At 41.8% G+C, this 13630-nt stretch overlaps 1 protein-coding gene across 1 annotated transcript in view; it reads right to left on the reverse strand.

The window, feature by feature from the left end:
- Positions 1–2555, reverse strand: part of TSPAN9 (tetraspanin 9) — a 153677-nt gene extending 151122 nt beyond the window's left edge. Inside the window, exon 1 of the mRNA XM_057428698.1 lies at positions 2546–2555. The gene's annotated coding sequence lies outside the window, so the exon portion shown is untranslated. The remainder of the gene's footprint in view (positions 1–2545) is intronic.
- Between the last annotated feature and the right edge of the window lie 11075 nt (positions 2556–13630).

A 13630-nucleotide genomic window follows, 5' to 3' on the forward strand; every position in this document is an offset into this window, starting at 1 on the left:
CAGGGCTTCTAATAGTGTTCCTGAAGACCTGATCTAACATTATCCATTTAATTGGACAAGCCCTTCATATGACCAAGAACAGAGACTGATGCCAAGAAGTCACCCAAATCAGACACAAACAAGGTGTTGGCCCAAATGTGGAACACCCCAGCACGTTACACACCTATTATAAACACGTATCTTTGACACAACCAGATCATCGTGTTATTTCTGTAAGAGAGCCAAATAAGTTAACTAAATCTGTTCTCATACTTCTTTTTCTCACCTTGCTTGTCTGATCTCATTTTGGATTAAATTTTACAGTCTACATTTCTACAGCATTTCCCAGGCCCTCCTCTGCAACAATTTTGCCTCTTTTGGGCACAACACAAGGAATAAAAACAGACCTTCCCCAAGGAGGTATTCAGGGTCACCCTAGATCTCACAGTCCACCACATGGGTAAGGCATAGTGCCAACATGCCCCCATACAATAGCACCTCAAACATTTAAACACCATTATTTGATATATCCCATATGTTAAAATATCCACCTTCTTTAAAATTGTTGCCTGCCAAAAACATACCAAGGCACATCACACTCCCCTTTCGAATCCATGACACAACAGTGAAAACAATTAGGCCTCACAGTGCCTTATGGACATTAAAGAAAATATAATCACAGTAACTGGTGGGTTTAAGATATAACTGAAGACCGTCTCCACTAATCAGTTTAGGTCTGACTTCTCTAATAAGCAGTTTCCTACAATAGCTTTTGCAATACAATGCATTTAATTCTCAGTGATGAGTAGGAGCTTTTCACTCAACTTCAGCACCGCGTATGAGCAAGGCATTCAATCATTTTATTTTCACAACAAATCTATTGTTCAGATATTCAAAATTCAAGTCTGACAAGCTTTTTAATATGCATAAGTATGAGTATGCTTCATGGAAAACAAAAAGCACATTTCCCATTCTGCTAAGCATGACAAAGTCCTACCTTCCTAGCAGAAGGACACCTTTGAAAAGAAAATCCCTGAATTACAGTACAGGCTATCTGAAATCAAGTAGCTAACACTGATCAGTAAAGTAAAGAAAGTGAGGTAATTTCCAGACCTCTATTAAAGATAGGATACTAATTTTTCAATCTGCTTTTTCAAACTGATTTAATAGCATAATAGAAAAGGGAGAAAATTGCACATTACCATGCACGCAAGAAAAATCTTTTAAATATCCTATTTATCTTCTCTTTCCAAGGCATATGGGTTCTTTTGCACTCCTTGATGATGTGCACATCAGCATTCTAGGAATCAAGCCTATGCCCATTTATCTGTGTAATATGATCATTTAGTATAATTAGCATATGATATTTTGACACTACCATGGACTTGGACCAGATTTGAAATGTTAATATTTGCCTAACAGTACATCCTAGTGCCCAGTGCTACATAATGGTGTAACTGAAGACACTGACTTGATGGGCTTTCTCTTCTGGGGGTAGAGTTAAAGCTGCTGTGGGAATTCTCACTTTCATAACATAAGGCAGTTCAAACACTATAGATAACAATACACTAATTTCTGCAGTATCAAATTTTAAAGGAGTGGAAACAAAGTGCTCACAATACAGTAATCATTTCAGGTAGCACAAGGATGAACAGAAAGAAAACTCCAGAAACAATTTCAAACTGCCCCAACTATCTTTTCCCTGCTATACTCCACCTCTCAAGGGCAGAGCTCAGCTTTCCTAAGACACAGGAATCAAGAGAGCACCATTTGATATGATTCACGGCACGGCATATATGCAAAAGGTAATACAAAAAAATATTGCAAGATGTAAACACACAGCAGCCTTACAGGAGAGACATTTTATGCCTAAGCTGAGGCTTTTTATAACTGTCTTAAATTCTACAGCATGAAATTTCATAGTTTTTTTATCTTGCATACTGTAACGTTTTGTCTTATCTACTGCAAATACAAATGTTAGCTATATTGATGCCTAACCACCCCAACTACCTCTTTGTTCTTTTTCTTGGAAGAGAAATATCCAGAAGCTATTCATGTCCACTAGCAAATGTACAGGTTATAAGCTATTTGAACACCTCTTATTAATACAGCTTATTACTAATTTTTAGTCTCAGGAACATAGAAGTCCAACAAGTGAAATTTTCCACAGCAGTTATGCAACAGAACTACTGCCTTGACACTGAAAAATCCCTCTCAGTATATTTCTCTGTTTCCATTATATAAACGCTATCCCCAGATCAATGCATCTTTGCCGTATTTCCAGGACTGAGCCACTGTCATACAGCATTTGCTATACAGCAAAGAGAATTACTGACTTCCTTTGCTACATTTCCTTGGGTACCTACAGCAGCACTTGGAGACAACCCCATGAACCACCCCATTACTTTGGATTCTCTGAGCATTTGTGGCAAGAAAATAACAGATCACAAGAAGGTTTTGTAAGAGCTCAGTGTTGGCCCAAATTGTCTCCCCGTAACATCAATGCAAGCAGCATTAAAGCTCAGACTGACTGAGTCCAAGTATCCTTCAGAAAGATCTTACTTACTTGAGGTAACTGGATGCACGCCAATGGAAAAGTCACAGATCAAACCTGTAGAAATGAGGAAGACCAAAGTGAACTTCACTGCATTTTGGACCCATCTCCCATCACAAACATTATTACCTCAAGAAGACAGAAAGGAGATACTGGAGTGTCAGAGGAAACAAGAAATTTATGTCAAATCCCACCTGCTTCTCCACAAAATAAGTTAAGCCTACACACTGGTCTCTAGGGCATAATATACTGATTTCACTCGGACTTGAATTTAAATAACAGCAATAGGCAAAATATTAAAACAGAAAGACAGAAACTAAAGGGAAAATAGAGATTATGAGGGAAAGTAAAACTTGTATGTAAATTAAATCAGAAATACTAGTCAGAAGAATCCAATGCTTCTTCCCCTTTGCATTTAGGTCCCCGATCATCACCAAAACACCTGATGACCTGTTTAGAGCCATAAAACCAGAAATAAGACCTTTCCTGCTGAACTCTCCAGCACTACTCCCAGTTTTTGGTCTCATCTTTGCATCTACTGCAACAAATCCCTGCTGGAGTGAAAATCACACAAACCAAGAAACATAAAAGTACCCCTCTTTCTCCAATTCACACTGGTGCTTTCAGGGCTGCAACAGCACCAGGGTGCTACAAAAGTATCAAACTGACAAGACCGAGACTAGGACTTCCTCCAAGAGGAGAGAGACACAGAACAGTACCAAATCCAGTATCTGAAAGTCTATCAAAATTATTGCAGCTGCAGACAAAACTTAGAAGCTGAGTATTAAAAAAAGGAGTGATTATTCACCAAACTCGGTTAACAGAAATTCCATTGCTGCTGTTGTTTTTTAAATCAATGCTTTCCCTTAGCCTCCCTCACTGCATCAAGACTCTGAAACAATGTTTTCAGAGCCTAGAAGGTGCAAAAGTACTCAAGCAGATCGATGAGAAAATAATTAATCTTCAAATTGTTCTTACATTTCCAATATAAGGCATTTTTAAAGGTCAATAAGGAAACCTGATTTCAAGAATTATGCTTTTAAAACTAAACGCTACCCCTTTCAGAACAGTAAACATGGAGCTAATTTGTTGCCTTCACCTTCAATCTTTTTACATCTAGTTTTCAGATTTACCTCAAACCATTGCCTGTGTTGCCAAGAGAAAGTCTTGTGGATTTGGCAGTTCACATAATCTATTTACAATACCTTCTAGAGCACATGGACACCTCAACATATCATACACACCAGTTCTGTGCATCTTCCATAAAGTGAACTAATACTATATGAACACTACTCTCATCGCTGATGTCAGCTTGTATGTTGAGTGCACGCAGGCAACCAGCCAACCCAGCTAGCTCCTTAGAAACACAAGAGACAATTTCAGCAACTGAATTCATCATATCGGAGTCAAATGTGGCTTAGCAAAAGATAAAAGGATTTTTAAAAATCAAAAATTAAATAATCCATGTTTCCCACAGTACCACTACACAGATATTAGTTAATCAAACTGATGGCAAACACAGTACACTGTCAACTATATATAATGATGTACTTCATTCACCACTGATGTAAGCCTGTTATGAACACAGCATGACCTGTAGCAAAGGCAGAGATCGTCTTCAAATTATGCTATTCAGTGGTCCTAGCCATATCAAAGGTACGCTGCTTGGCCTGATGTAAGCCAGGTTTATACAGTAAAATTAAGAAAGGAAAATCAAACGGTCGCAAGAAAACTGCTACAGAAAAGAGGTCTTCCTATTGACCAGGGCAAATGCTGACAACAAACTCAAAGAAACAGTACCTTCTGACAGACCAGAGCTGGGAGACAAAAAATTCACAGGCAGATGCAATTCAAGAGCTCAATTCATATCCCCTAAGATTCACTACAGGGCTCAGGCAGGTACAAGGTTGTGGCCACAAATGATGATGCAAATCTTGCAGAAACTTATTTCTTTCACCATGTTGTCTGTGTGTGTGGTGGACTGACCCTAGCCGGACACTAGGGGCCCACCAAAGCCACTCTACCACTCCCCTCCTCACCTGGACACGGGAGAATAAATGTAACAAAGGGATCATGAGTTAAGGACAAGGAGAGATCACTAACCAGTTGTCATCATGGGCAAAACAGGCTTGACTTGGGGAAATCAGTTTAACTCATTACCAATTAAGCCAGGGTAGGATAATGAGAAATAAAACCAAATCTTGAAAACAGCTTCACCACCAACCCCTCCTTCTTCCTGGGCTTTACTCTCGAATTCTCTATCTCCTTCCCCTCCAGCAGCACAAGGGGAAAGGTAATGGGTCTACAATCAGTTCATCAAACATTGTTGCTGCTGCTGCTGCTGCTGCTGCTTCCTCCTCAGGGGGAGGACTCATCACACTCTTCCCTTGCTCCAGCATGGGGTCCCTCCCAAAGAAGACAGCTCTTCACAAACTTCTCTAACATGAGTCCTTCCCACAGGCCACAAACTGCTCCAGCACAGATTCGTTCCACTGCGCGCAGTCCTTCAGGAACAGGCTGCTCCAGGTTGGGTCCCTTCCATGGGGTGCAGTCCTTCAGGAACAGACTGCTCCAGCATAGGTCCCTGCTGCCAGTGGAGATCTGCTTCACCATGGACCTCCATGGGCTGCTAGGGCACACCCTGTCTCACTGTGGTCCACATCATGGGCTGCAGGGGAATCTCTGCTCTGGCTCCCAGAGCACCTCCTCCCTCCTTCTGCACTGACCTTGGTGTCCACACAGCTGTTGCTCTCACATATCTTCACCCCTCTCTCCAGCTGCAGTTACTGCTGCACAGTAAATTTTCCCCTTTCTTAAACACGTTATCCCAGAGGCACTACCACCATCACTGATGGGCTCAGCTTTGGCCAGTGGCAGATCTGTCTTGAAGCTGGTTGACATTGGCTCTAACAGACAAGGGGAAAGCTTCTGGTAGCTTCTCACAGATACCACCTCTGTAGTGCCTACACACACCCCAAAACTTTGCCAGAAACCCAATACAACATGAGCAGAGAACAGCACTCAAGAGGCAGGCAATCTGTCCAATCCACTGTTCAGAGCAGGAGTTCAGGAGACAAGGCTGCCTTCCAAACCAGAAGTCTTACATGAAAGCTAGCAACACCTAGAAGAAAATGCAGCTCTCTTCTCTCCTGATTGGTCTCCTGGTAACTGCTAGGTACATTACCACACTTGGTCCTCTAAAATAAAGCATACTCATCTTTCAGTTCCTCAAATTGTGCCCCAAGAGCAAGCAAGCAAGTCTGCTTTTGTAAATGGATGCCTTGCACTAATGCCATCAGCACCAGGTAAATGCCTACTTTGGCTGTCACTGGCAAGTTCAAGTTTGCTGTGGGATTATTTTGCACTTGAAGCATGGGATGAGTGCATTTTATTAATAAAATTTAAATCTACATATCTAACCACTTTCAGATCTGTGAAACAGTAACAGGGCTGTCTAGTGATCCAAGCAGAAACAGCCTGATAGCTATCTTCTTCTATTGACTTCAGGACATGAAGCAAAGAATACAACCTCTAAGAGTCTCTGAAGAGTAAAGGAGAGGGATGCCTTAGCACCTCCAAAAGACAAGTGACTTAAGGTGATTTCAAGAAATTACATTCAAGTTCAAAAAACAGAGGAACGAAATACTCTTTACTAAAGCAGAAAGAATGGTGGAGATTCCTACATGAAGCGATATTTCTCTTTTTAAGCTCTTTAAAAAGCAGTTCAGAAAAATCAGTTCCATATCTAAATTACTTTAAGTGGGTTTGTTTCCCTTGTTGGGGTTTAATGTAAAGACAGTGAGGAAGAAATGGACCACAGGCCACGAAACAGAATGTGTGGTTCTGTTATCACAGAATAAACTTCATCAGCTCTTCAAAGAGGAAGTGATGGAGAACAGAATAAGAAGGAAGAGTTGGAGATGGAGACTATGTAGCTGGGAAAACCAATCTATAATGAGACATAAGCAGGACATTTACCTTTCATAAAAGAAAGCAAGACATGACAGCAATTGCTTGAGGGTCCCTGGAAAGTAGGAAACTTGAACTGGTAGAGTAAGAAAAGGAAAGCATAAGAGGAAAAAAAAAAAAAGAAAGAAAGAAAGAACCTTACAAAGGTGAATTTTTCAGGGAAAACTGACTTTTAAAAAAGGTATCTTGAGGAATTATTTTAGTAATGAAAAGGAAAGAGCTCCTTGTATAACTCTTGGCAGCTATTTTGTGGTGACTATCCAGCAGGAAAGGGTGGGACAACGTGGAACTTGGAAGACTGAAAGCTATGTAGATGAATTTACATTGGTGTGGGAACCTAAGACTCTGCCCTCATTTCCTCCCCCTCGTTCTCCCAAGAAGATCCCTCCTCTGCTTCACAGTCTTTTTCACTTTTCCTTCTATACTGGATAAAGAACACTTCCAAAAAGTACCTGTTCACAATGACTTCTTCCTCTCTTTCATATCTCTCTACAGAAAACTGGTGCCAGCAATTACTCTACCATGGCTTACTTTCTCTGACCACATTCACCTGAAATACTGTCTGTGTCTTTCCCATTACCCACCAGAAAAAGGAGAAGCTTCACAGTGTAGAATCCAGCCTGTATTCCAAGTGGTTTTGAGGGGTAAAAGTTGGAAATTTTTCCAGAGTTGTAATACTTTCCCCTTGTTCTGCATCTTTTCTAGTACCGAATAGACCAAAAATAGGTGTCTACACAATTTATATCCTCCCCATAGCTGCTCTGCTGCTGTCAGTGGTGTCACAGGTGCTATGAAGTGCAAAAGTCTTGCCTGTCCTGCTGCTTTCACCATTGCTGGGCGTCGAATAATGGGGGAAATTAAAGAGTATTTCCACCCCCCAAATCTCAAAGTTGTGTTATAATATTAAAGAAATTTTAGGGTAAAATGCAGCTGCTACTTCTAGGATGGAATGCGGTTAATATGCACATAATCTACCCTACAATAGTTCCCCAGGCAACCTTGGCATAAGCCGCGATAAACTTAATGGAGAGTGGAGCAGAGTGAAGACAACACAACCAAGCTCTGGTTTACCCTCTGCAGGTGTAGGAATGTGAAGATCCCATGCACTGATAAACTGCCTAGCAGCTGACAAACAAGGGTTGGAAAGTGCGAGAATTTGACACCAAAATATGTGTGATTAGAGGTACTCAAGCTCTACAGATACATGCTCAAGCTCCGTAAGTGTTTCGTTTAAGCTCTATAATCATATATTTAAGCTATATATAGCTAAAATTCCAAAGAAATGAAGACTTGTATTACTCTGAAAGAGCCTGAACAGATACAAGAGCCTCATAAAGGGTCAAGAGACCCAAGAAATAACAGTTATTTACTATAAGAACTGATAGCTGGAGAGGTTTTGGTCTTGTAGGAAGGCTGAGAAAATCAAGACTGAGGAAAAACACGACCGAGAAAAAAGGAATTGAAGAAAGTAAGACTAAGGAAAATAAGATTAACGAACCTCTAATCAAGAAAGACTATTCCTGAAATCTGCTACATCCTGACAAAACCTAAGCAATCATCAAAATACGTTTTTCACAACTGAGAAAAACATGATGAAGAGTCCTTTTGTTGAACTTTCCTCACTATAATCCCATTTTAACACTAAAAATCACACCTATAGGTCAAAAGACCTCTGTCCAGGTCAGGAAACCCTCCCGTAAGCTTGCATTTAATTAATTTAGTTATGTAGTCCTTACACAAATTAGTTGACCGATTGGTAGAAGGTGGGAAGGTTACATGGAGTTAATGATTCAAATTAGATCGCATAAATACGTGAAACTGCGGAAGGAAAATGAGAGGGAAGATCCCATTATAACTGCTGGGATTGGTTTATGGGCTGAACCCATCTTCTATTGGGTAAGAGCTGCACTCTGTGCACATTTAATGACAGATTTTTAGTTGGCTTTATATAGTATTTTCATGCTCGTTCTCACAGTTTGTATATTAAAGTCACCTTCAATCTTCAAATCTTAAAACTGTCATGAAATTATATAATAAAAATTTTCAATTAAGATGTATTTTTTGTGAATTTCCAGAGACTCAAATTGACTTAAAATTGGCTTAAAAGCTTCCTCAAAAATTTCGTTTAACTTGGTGGTAAATCTGCTATTGTGTACCCTGAACAGAATAGTCAAATCACCTTCCGATACAGTGTGCTGTCTGCTGGAACCCCTGCAGAGGACTCTGACAGGCTAATCAAACTCAAGGATCTGTTCAAGGGTCTCAGGAATGACTCGGGTCTTTCCAGGGCCTGTAACAAACCCATCAAATTATAGACGAAGGGGTGAAATCTTGTCTCTTATGGAGGAGTGGGGTGGTAAACGCCTTACTGGGGTGAAGACCCCCCTTAATGTGTGACACTGGTAAACAGATCAGTAAGAGCCTTCTTAACACTCAAGAACCACTGTTACTTGGCAGAGCTTTGTGAGACAGCACTCAGAGAGATCCAAATGCTCTGCTGTGTGAAAGAGAATCATATTTATGTTTGGAAGGTTTCCTTTACAGGTTTTTAAGCCAGCCATTTAGGTTTTTATTTTACAAGGAGACATGCTCCTGTCTGCTTGTTAGTACAGGCATCTTCTTTTGCGAGAGGCATTCCCTCATTCCCCTGATGGTATTTTGTCCACATGTATATTAATACATACAAACAATACTCTGCACACTGCCCTCCAGTGGAATTGACATATGAGACATTCTTAGAATATTGCTTTCAATTCTTCACAACTTCAGCTGCACTTTCTTCAAATAAAGCGCAGGAACAACCTTCATTTGCTTAACATAAGACCTTCAGTCTTAACATAAAATGCAATACAAAGCTGATTTTGGGATAAGTACATATTTGAGAAAGCAAAGAACTGTTCACAATAAAGTTAGTTGAACATCCTGGGCAGAACCACCTTACAATGAATTGTTTGCAGTTACGGCTAAAAAAAACGCACTAGAAACAGAGAAAGGAAAATACACCTTCAAAAGCAAGCCCTCTGCTCTCTGGGATTTGAGTTGATGCCTGTTCCCTAGGTGAGAGTCACAAGATTTTGAGCTAAGTCTCCTTCAGACTTGCTGGATGTGACATTTCAGTGCTCTGTTCAGTGTACCACCTCATCTTTCCTTTTCAGTCCTTCCTCCCAGGGGAAGGCCACAGACTTCCTCACTCTTACCCTACTACCTTCTCAAGACTCCTGCATTTTCGCTTACACCCCCCTGACCTCCCTCTCCAGTCTAGCCCTGTGTCCTCCCAAGACATGCCACATAAAGATGATACAACAGTGATCCTATGACTGCATGAGGTTGATATACTCCATCATATCCTTATTATGAGTATACACAGACTAGTGCAAGCATTTGTAAATCAGTGAAGACTCTACAGTAAAGGCAGGCCTACTTTAACAGTATCAGCATCAAAACTAAAGCTCAGTTAACAGAGTTCAGCTGATTCTAGAAACATGCAGTGGCTTGGCCTCAGAAGTATTATAGGCTTTTCACTAGTTAATGCAGTTTGTTTCCTCTTTTGCATTTGTAACAGGGATCATGGAAATAAACACCCTAGCTATTAGTCACTTCCACCTTCAGAAGTATCAGGGATTCGAACAGCATGACAGAGGTTGCATAAAAACTTTGACAGCAAAAGGAAAAAGCACTTTCAAAAAAACTTGAATAAAAAGGTCAAAGGAGGTGATCCTGCCCCTCTACTCTGCTTCCGTGAGAACCCACTTGGAGAAAAGTGTGCAGTTCTGGTGTCCTCAACGTAAGGACATGGAGCTGTTGGAGCAAGACCAGAGGAGGCCATGAGGATGATCAGGGGGGTCAAACACCTCTCATATAAAGACAGGCTGAGAGAGTTGGGGCTGTTCAGCCTGGAGAAGAGAAGCTGCAAGGAAACCTCAAAGCAGCCTTCCAGTATCTGAAGGGGGCCTACAAGGATGCTGGAGAGGGATTCCTCATGAAGGACTGTAGCGGTAGGACAAGGAGTAATGGGTTTAAACTGCTGGCTGTACTTTTCCTAATGCAGCCCAGGTGGTGTTGTCCACTTTTGCAATGAGGGTGCAGTGCTGGCTCGTGGTCAACTTGTCCACCAAGATACCACCTATGCATTTCTGGAAAAGGCATGTCATAAGAGAGCATACGCTTTATTCTTTATTTTACCATAATTCAACTTTTCTCCAACAGACTCTTCATTTCTCGGTGTTACGTTACTAGCAGGCTCTTGTTTAGTTCACCTGACAACCTCCTGACATGGTAAATTTTCTTATTTCAAGGTGTGTTTGTGTAGATATATAATGGTGCAGAGTATATCCCATTGCATTTGTGAGATGATAATTTTATACTGGGATTTTATGCTTCCATGGATTCTATTTTGAAACTGAAGGTAGAGGGGATTCCATGAAGGACATGGAACTGTTGGAGCAAGTCTGGAGGAGGGCCACGAGGATGATCAGGGGGCTGGAGCACCTCCCATATGAAGACAGGCTGAGAAAGTTGGGGCTGTTCAGCCTGGAGAAGAAAAGCTGTGTGGAGACCTCACAGCAGACTTCCAGTATCTGAAGGGGGCCTACAGGGAGGCTGGAGAAGGACTCTTCATCAGGAACTGTAGTGAATAGGACAAGGGGTGATGGGTTCAAACTTATACAGGGGAAGTTCAGGTTAGATATAAGAAAGAAGTTCTTTAAGGGTGGTGAGGCACTGGCACACGTTGCCCCAAGAAGTGGTAAATGCTCCATCCTTGTCAGTGTTCAAGGCCAGGTTGGACAGAGTCTTGGGCAACACGGCCTGGTGTGAGGGCAGGGGCATTGGAACTAGATGATCTTAAGGTCCTTTCCAACCCTAACCATTCTATGATTCTATGATTCCTAGGTATACTGATTGCAGTCCTTTTAATATAGCCCTGCATAATGTCAGCTGTATTTGCTTCCAGGGCATACTGCTGGCTCATGCCCAGCTTCTTTAAAGTGTTCTCATCTCTCCTTATGCATTGATAAATGTAGTGGCATTCTTGCAATGTAAAAAATTAATGGGACATCAGTCACTTGCAAACAGCACAATTCTGAAATACAAAAATGAAAATCTGACGTAGGTTTTCAACTGTAAAAACCAAACGCAACAGTAATGTTAACATACTGCTTCTAAAGCAAGCAGTTTCTTCTGATCAAGGCCCAACCACCACCATACCAGCTCTCACAGAGTAATACTGAGACAAAGTCTTGGATTTGGTAGTGCAAACTTGCTAGTTTCACGTGTGCCACAAATGTGAAAGTAACTCCTCCAACCAGTGCTGCAGCCTCAGTGTTGTTCTGCTATTTTATCTGGTGCTGTTCCCTTTTTTCACTTTTTTATTGCAGTATTTTAGTCTGTGTATTTGGAGGGGGAGGGGTTAAAGACTAAAAATACTCAGTTGTGTTGCAAATATACCCTCATGGACAGGCTGAGGTTTGGCATGCTTTGGAAGAAAATAACTTAAAATAGCAAAGAAAGCAAAGGGGGATTTTGCATCTCTAGATGGTAATTTCCATTAAAATAACACAATAATAACTAAGATAACACCAACATTCCCTGTTAACCCTCTACTGTCCTCAACAGAGATTAACAGGATCATTCTAACCTCAGAGCAGAGCTTTGTCTGAATAATGCAAATGATGCTGCATTAGCTATGTTCTGACCCCAAGGTCTTCTCGTGCAGCTTTATTCATGAGAGTGAGTTTTAAAGAAAGTGCAGATGCCCGAAACCAAATTCACCATATGTTCTGCAGCCCCATTATAGAAGAAGCCTTGTCTGTAGGATTTGCAATTTGAATGTTAGAGGTCTAAAAATACAAAAGGGAAAGATCTGGAGGCAGCAGCTACATTAGCTTCATCAGCTTTCATTCTTGGAGCTCAGAAAAAATGCAAAAGAGAAGCAAAGGGCATAGAACTGTGACTGATTCTTTTTTCCTTGGTGTTATCAACCACATGCACATCACACTGATAATTTATCTTTTGGGATTTTTTAAATTACTGAGTGCTCACTTTGGCCCAACATTCTACACCAACACAACTCATATGAAGACATTTCTTCAGCGGCTATTATCGTTTGCCATTATACGCCCTGGCTATAAAGAACTTCATCTATCAACAAATAAACCGTTAAAACTACCTTGGCACCTGCAACTAAGAACTTTGCTACATTAACATGTTAAGTTTTGGCATCCACAAGTAAAGTTTAGGCCCATTTAGGAGTAACAGCCCAAACAAATTGCACAATTTGACTCTCATGGCTATTCTGGAGAACACCCCAGTCAAATCCCAGGTGATTTACCCCACAGTACTAAGGTAAATTCATGCAGTCAGGTAAGAAAATCAGATGCCCCATTCCTAGCCCTGTGCTCCAAACCACAAAACTACACAGAGTAAAAGCCCATAACAGTTGATAAAAGGAATAAGTAGAGAAATGCAGCTTTATGCGCACTTGTAGTCTAGTTTTTCCCTCAACACAGCATCCCCATACCACATCCCTTCTCTGCCCATCAGAAACCTCTGGAGCTGAAGGCCTTTTTGAGAGGCAGAGCTCACAGAGCTGCCACCTCCCATCAGGAGCACAGTGACAAGCGGATATCCAAGATTCCGAAAAAGTTTCCAAAAGCTTGTACAGGAAGAGGCAATGCCAGAGTCAAGTACTACGTAAGAAGGAGGAAGGCAGGAACTGTTGACACCACCTCTGCAGAGCGCTGCCAAAGACAGCTATCAGCCCTCCGGCCAGCCGCGGGCTTCCTCCCGCACCGCCCCTGGACCAAAGCTTCCCTCCTTCACCCAAGCTTCCCTCCCGCGGTCTTCCCCGCACTCCCAACCACCCAAGTCTCGGCTCGGCGCCCTCGCACCCTGCTGCAGCCTCGGGAGGTGTGCAAGGGGGAAAGAAAGGAAGCCCCCGCTGGCCAGCAGCGCTGCTCCAGGCGTTGTTTTCCCCGGCAGCGAAAGCTGCTTCCAGCCGAAGACATCTGCTCTTATCAGAGATGAGCAACGCGGGCTCTCCGGCAGAGAGCAGGACCGCGTACACGGACTGCCCTGGGCTCGTCCCGTCCCTCTGAACAAACTTTCCTGTTTCCGCAAGAATTACATAGA

The sequence above is a fragment of the Pezoporus wallicus genome, unplaced genomic scaffold, assembly GCF_028554395.1.
Source record: "Pezoporus wallicus isolate ANWC-B61680 ecotype Strahan unplaced genomic scaffold, APGP_CSIRO_Pwel_v1 scaffold_3294, whole genome shotgun sequence".
Lineage (NCBI taxonomy): Eukaryota > Metazoa > Chordata > Aves > Psittaciformes > Psittacidae > Pezoporus > Pezoporus wallicus.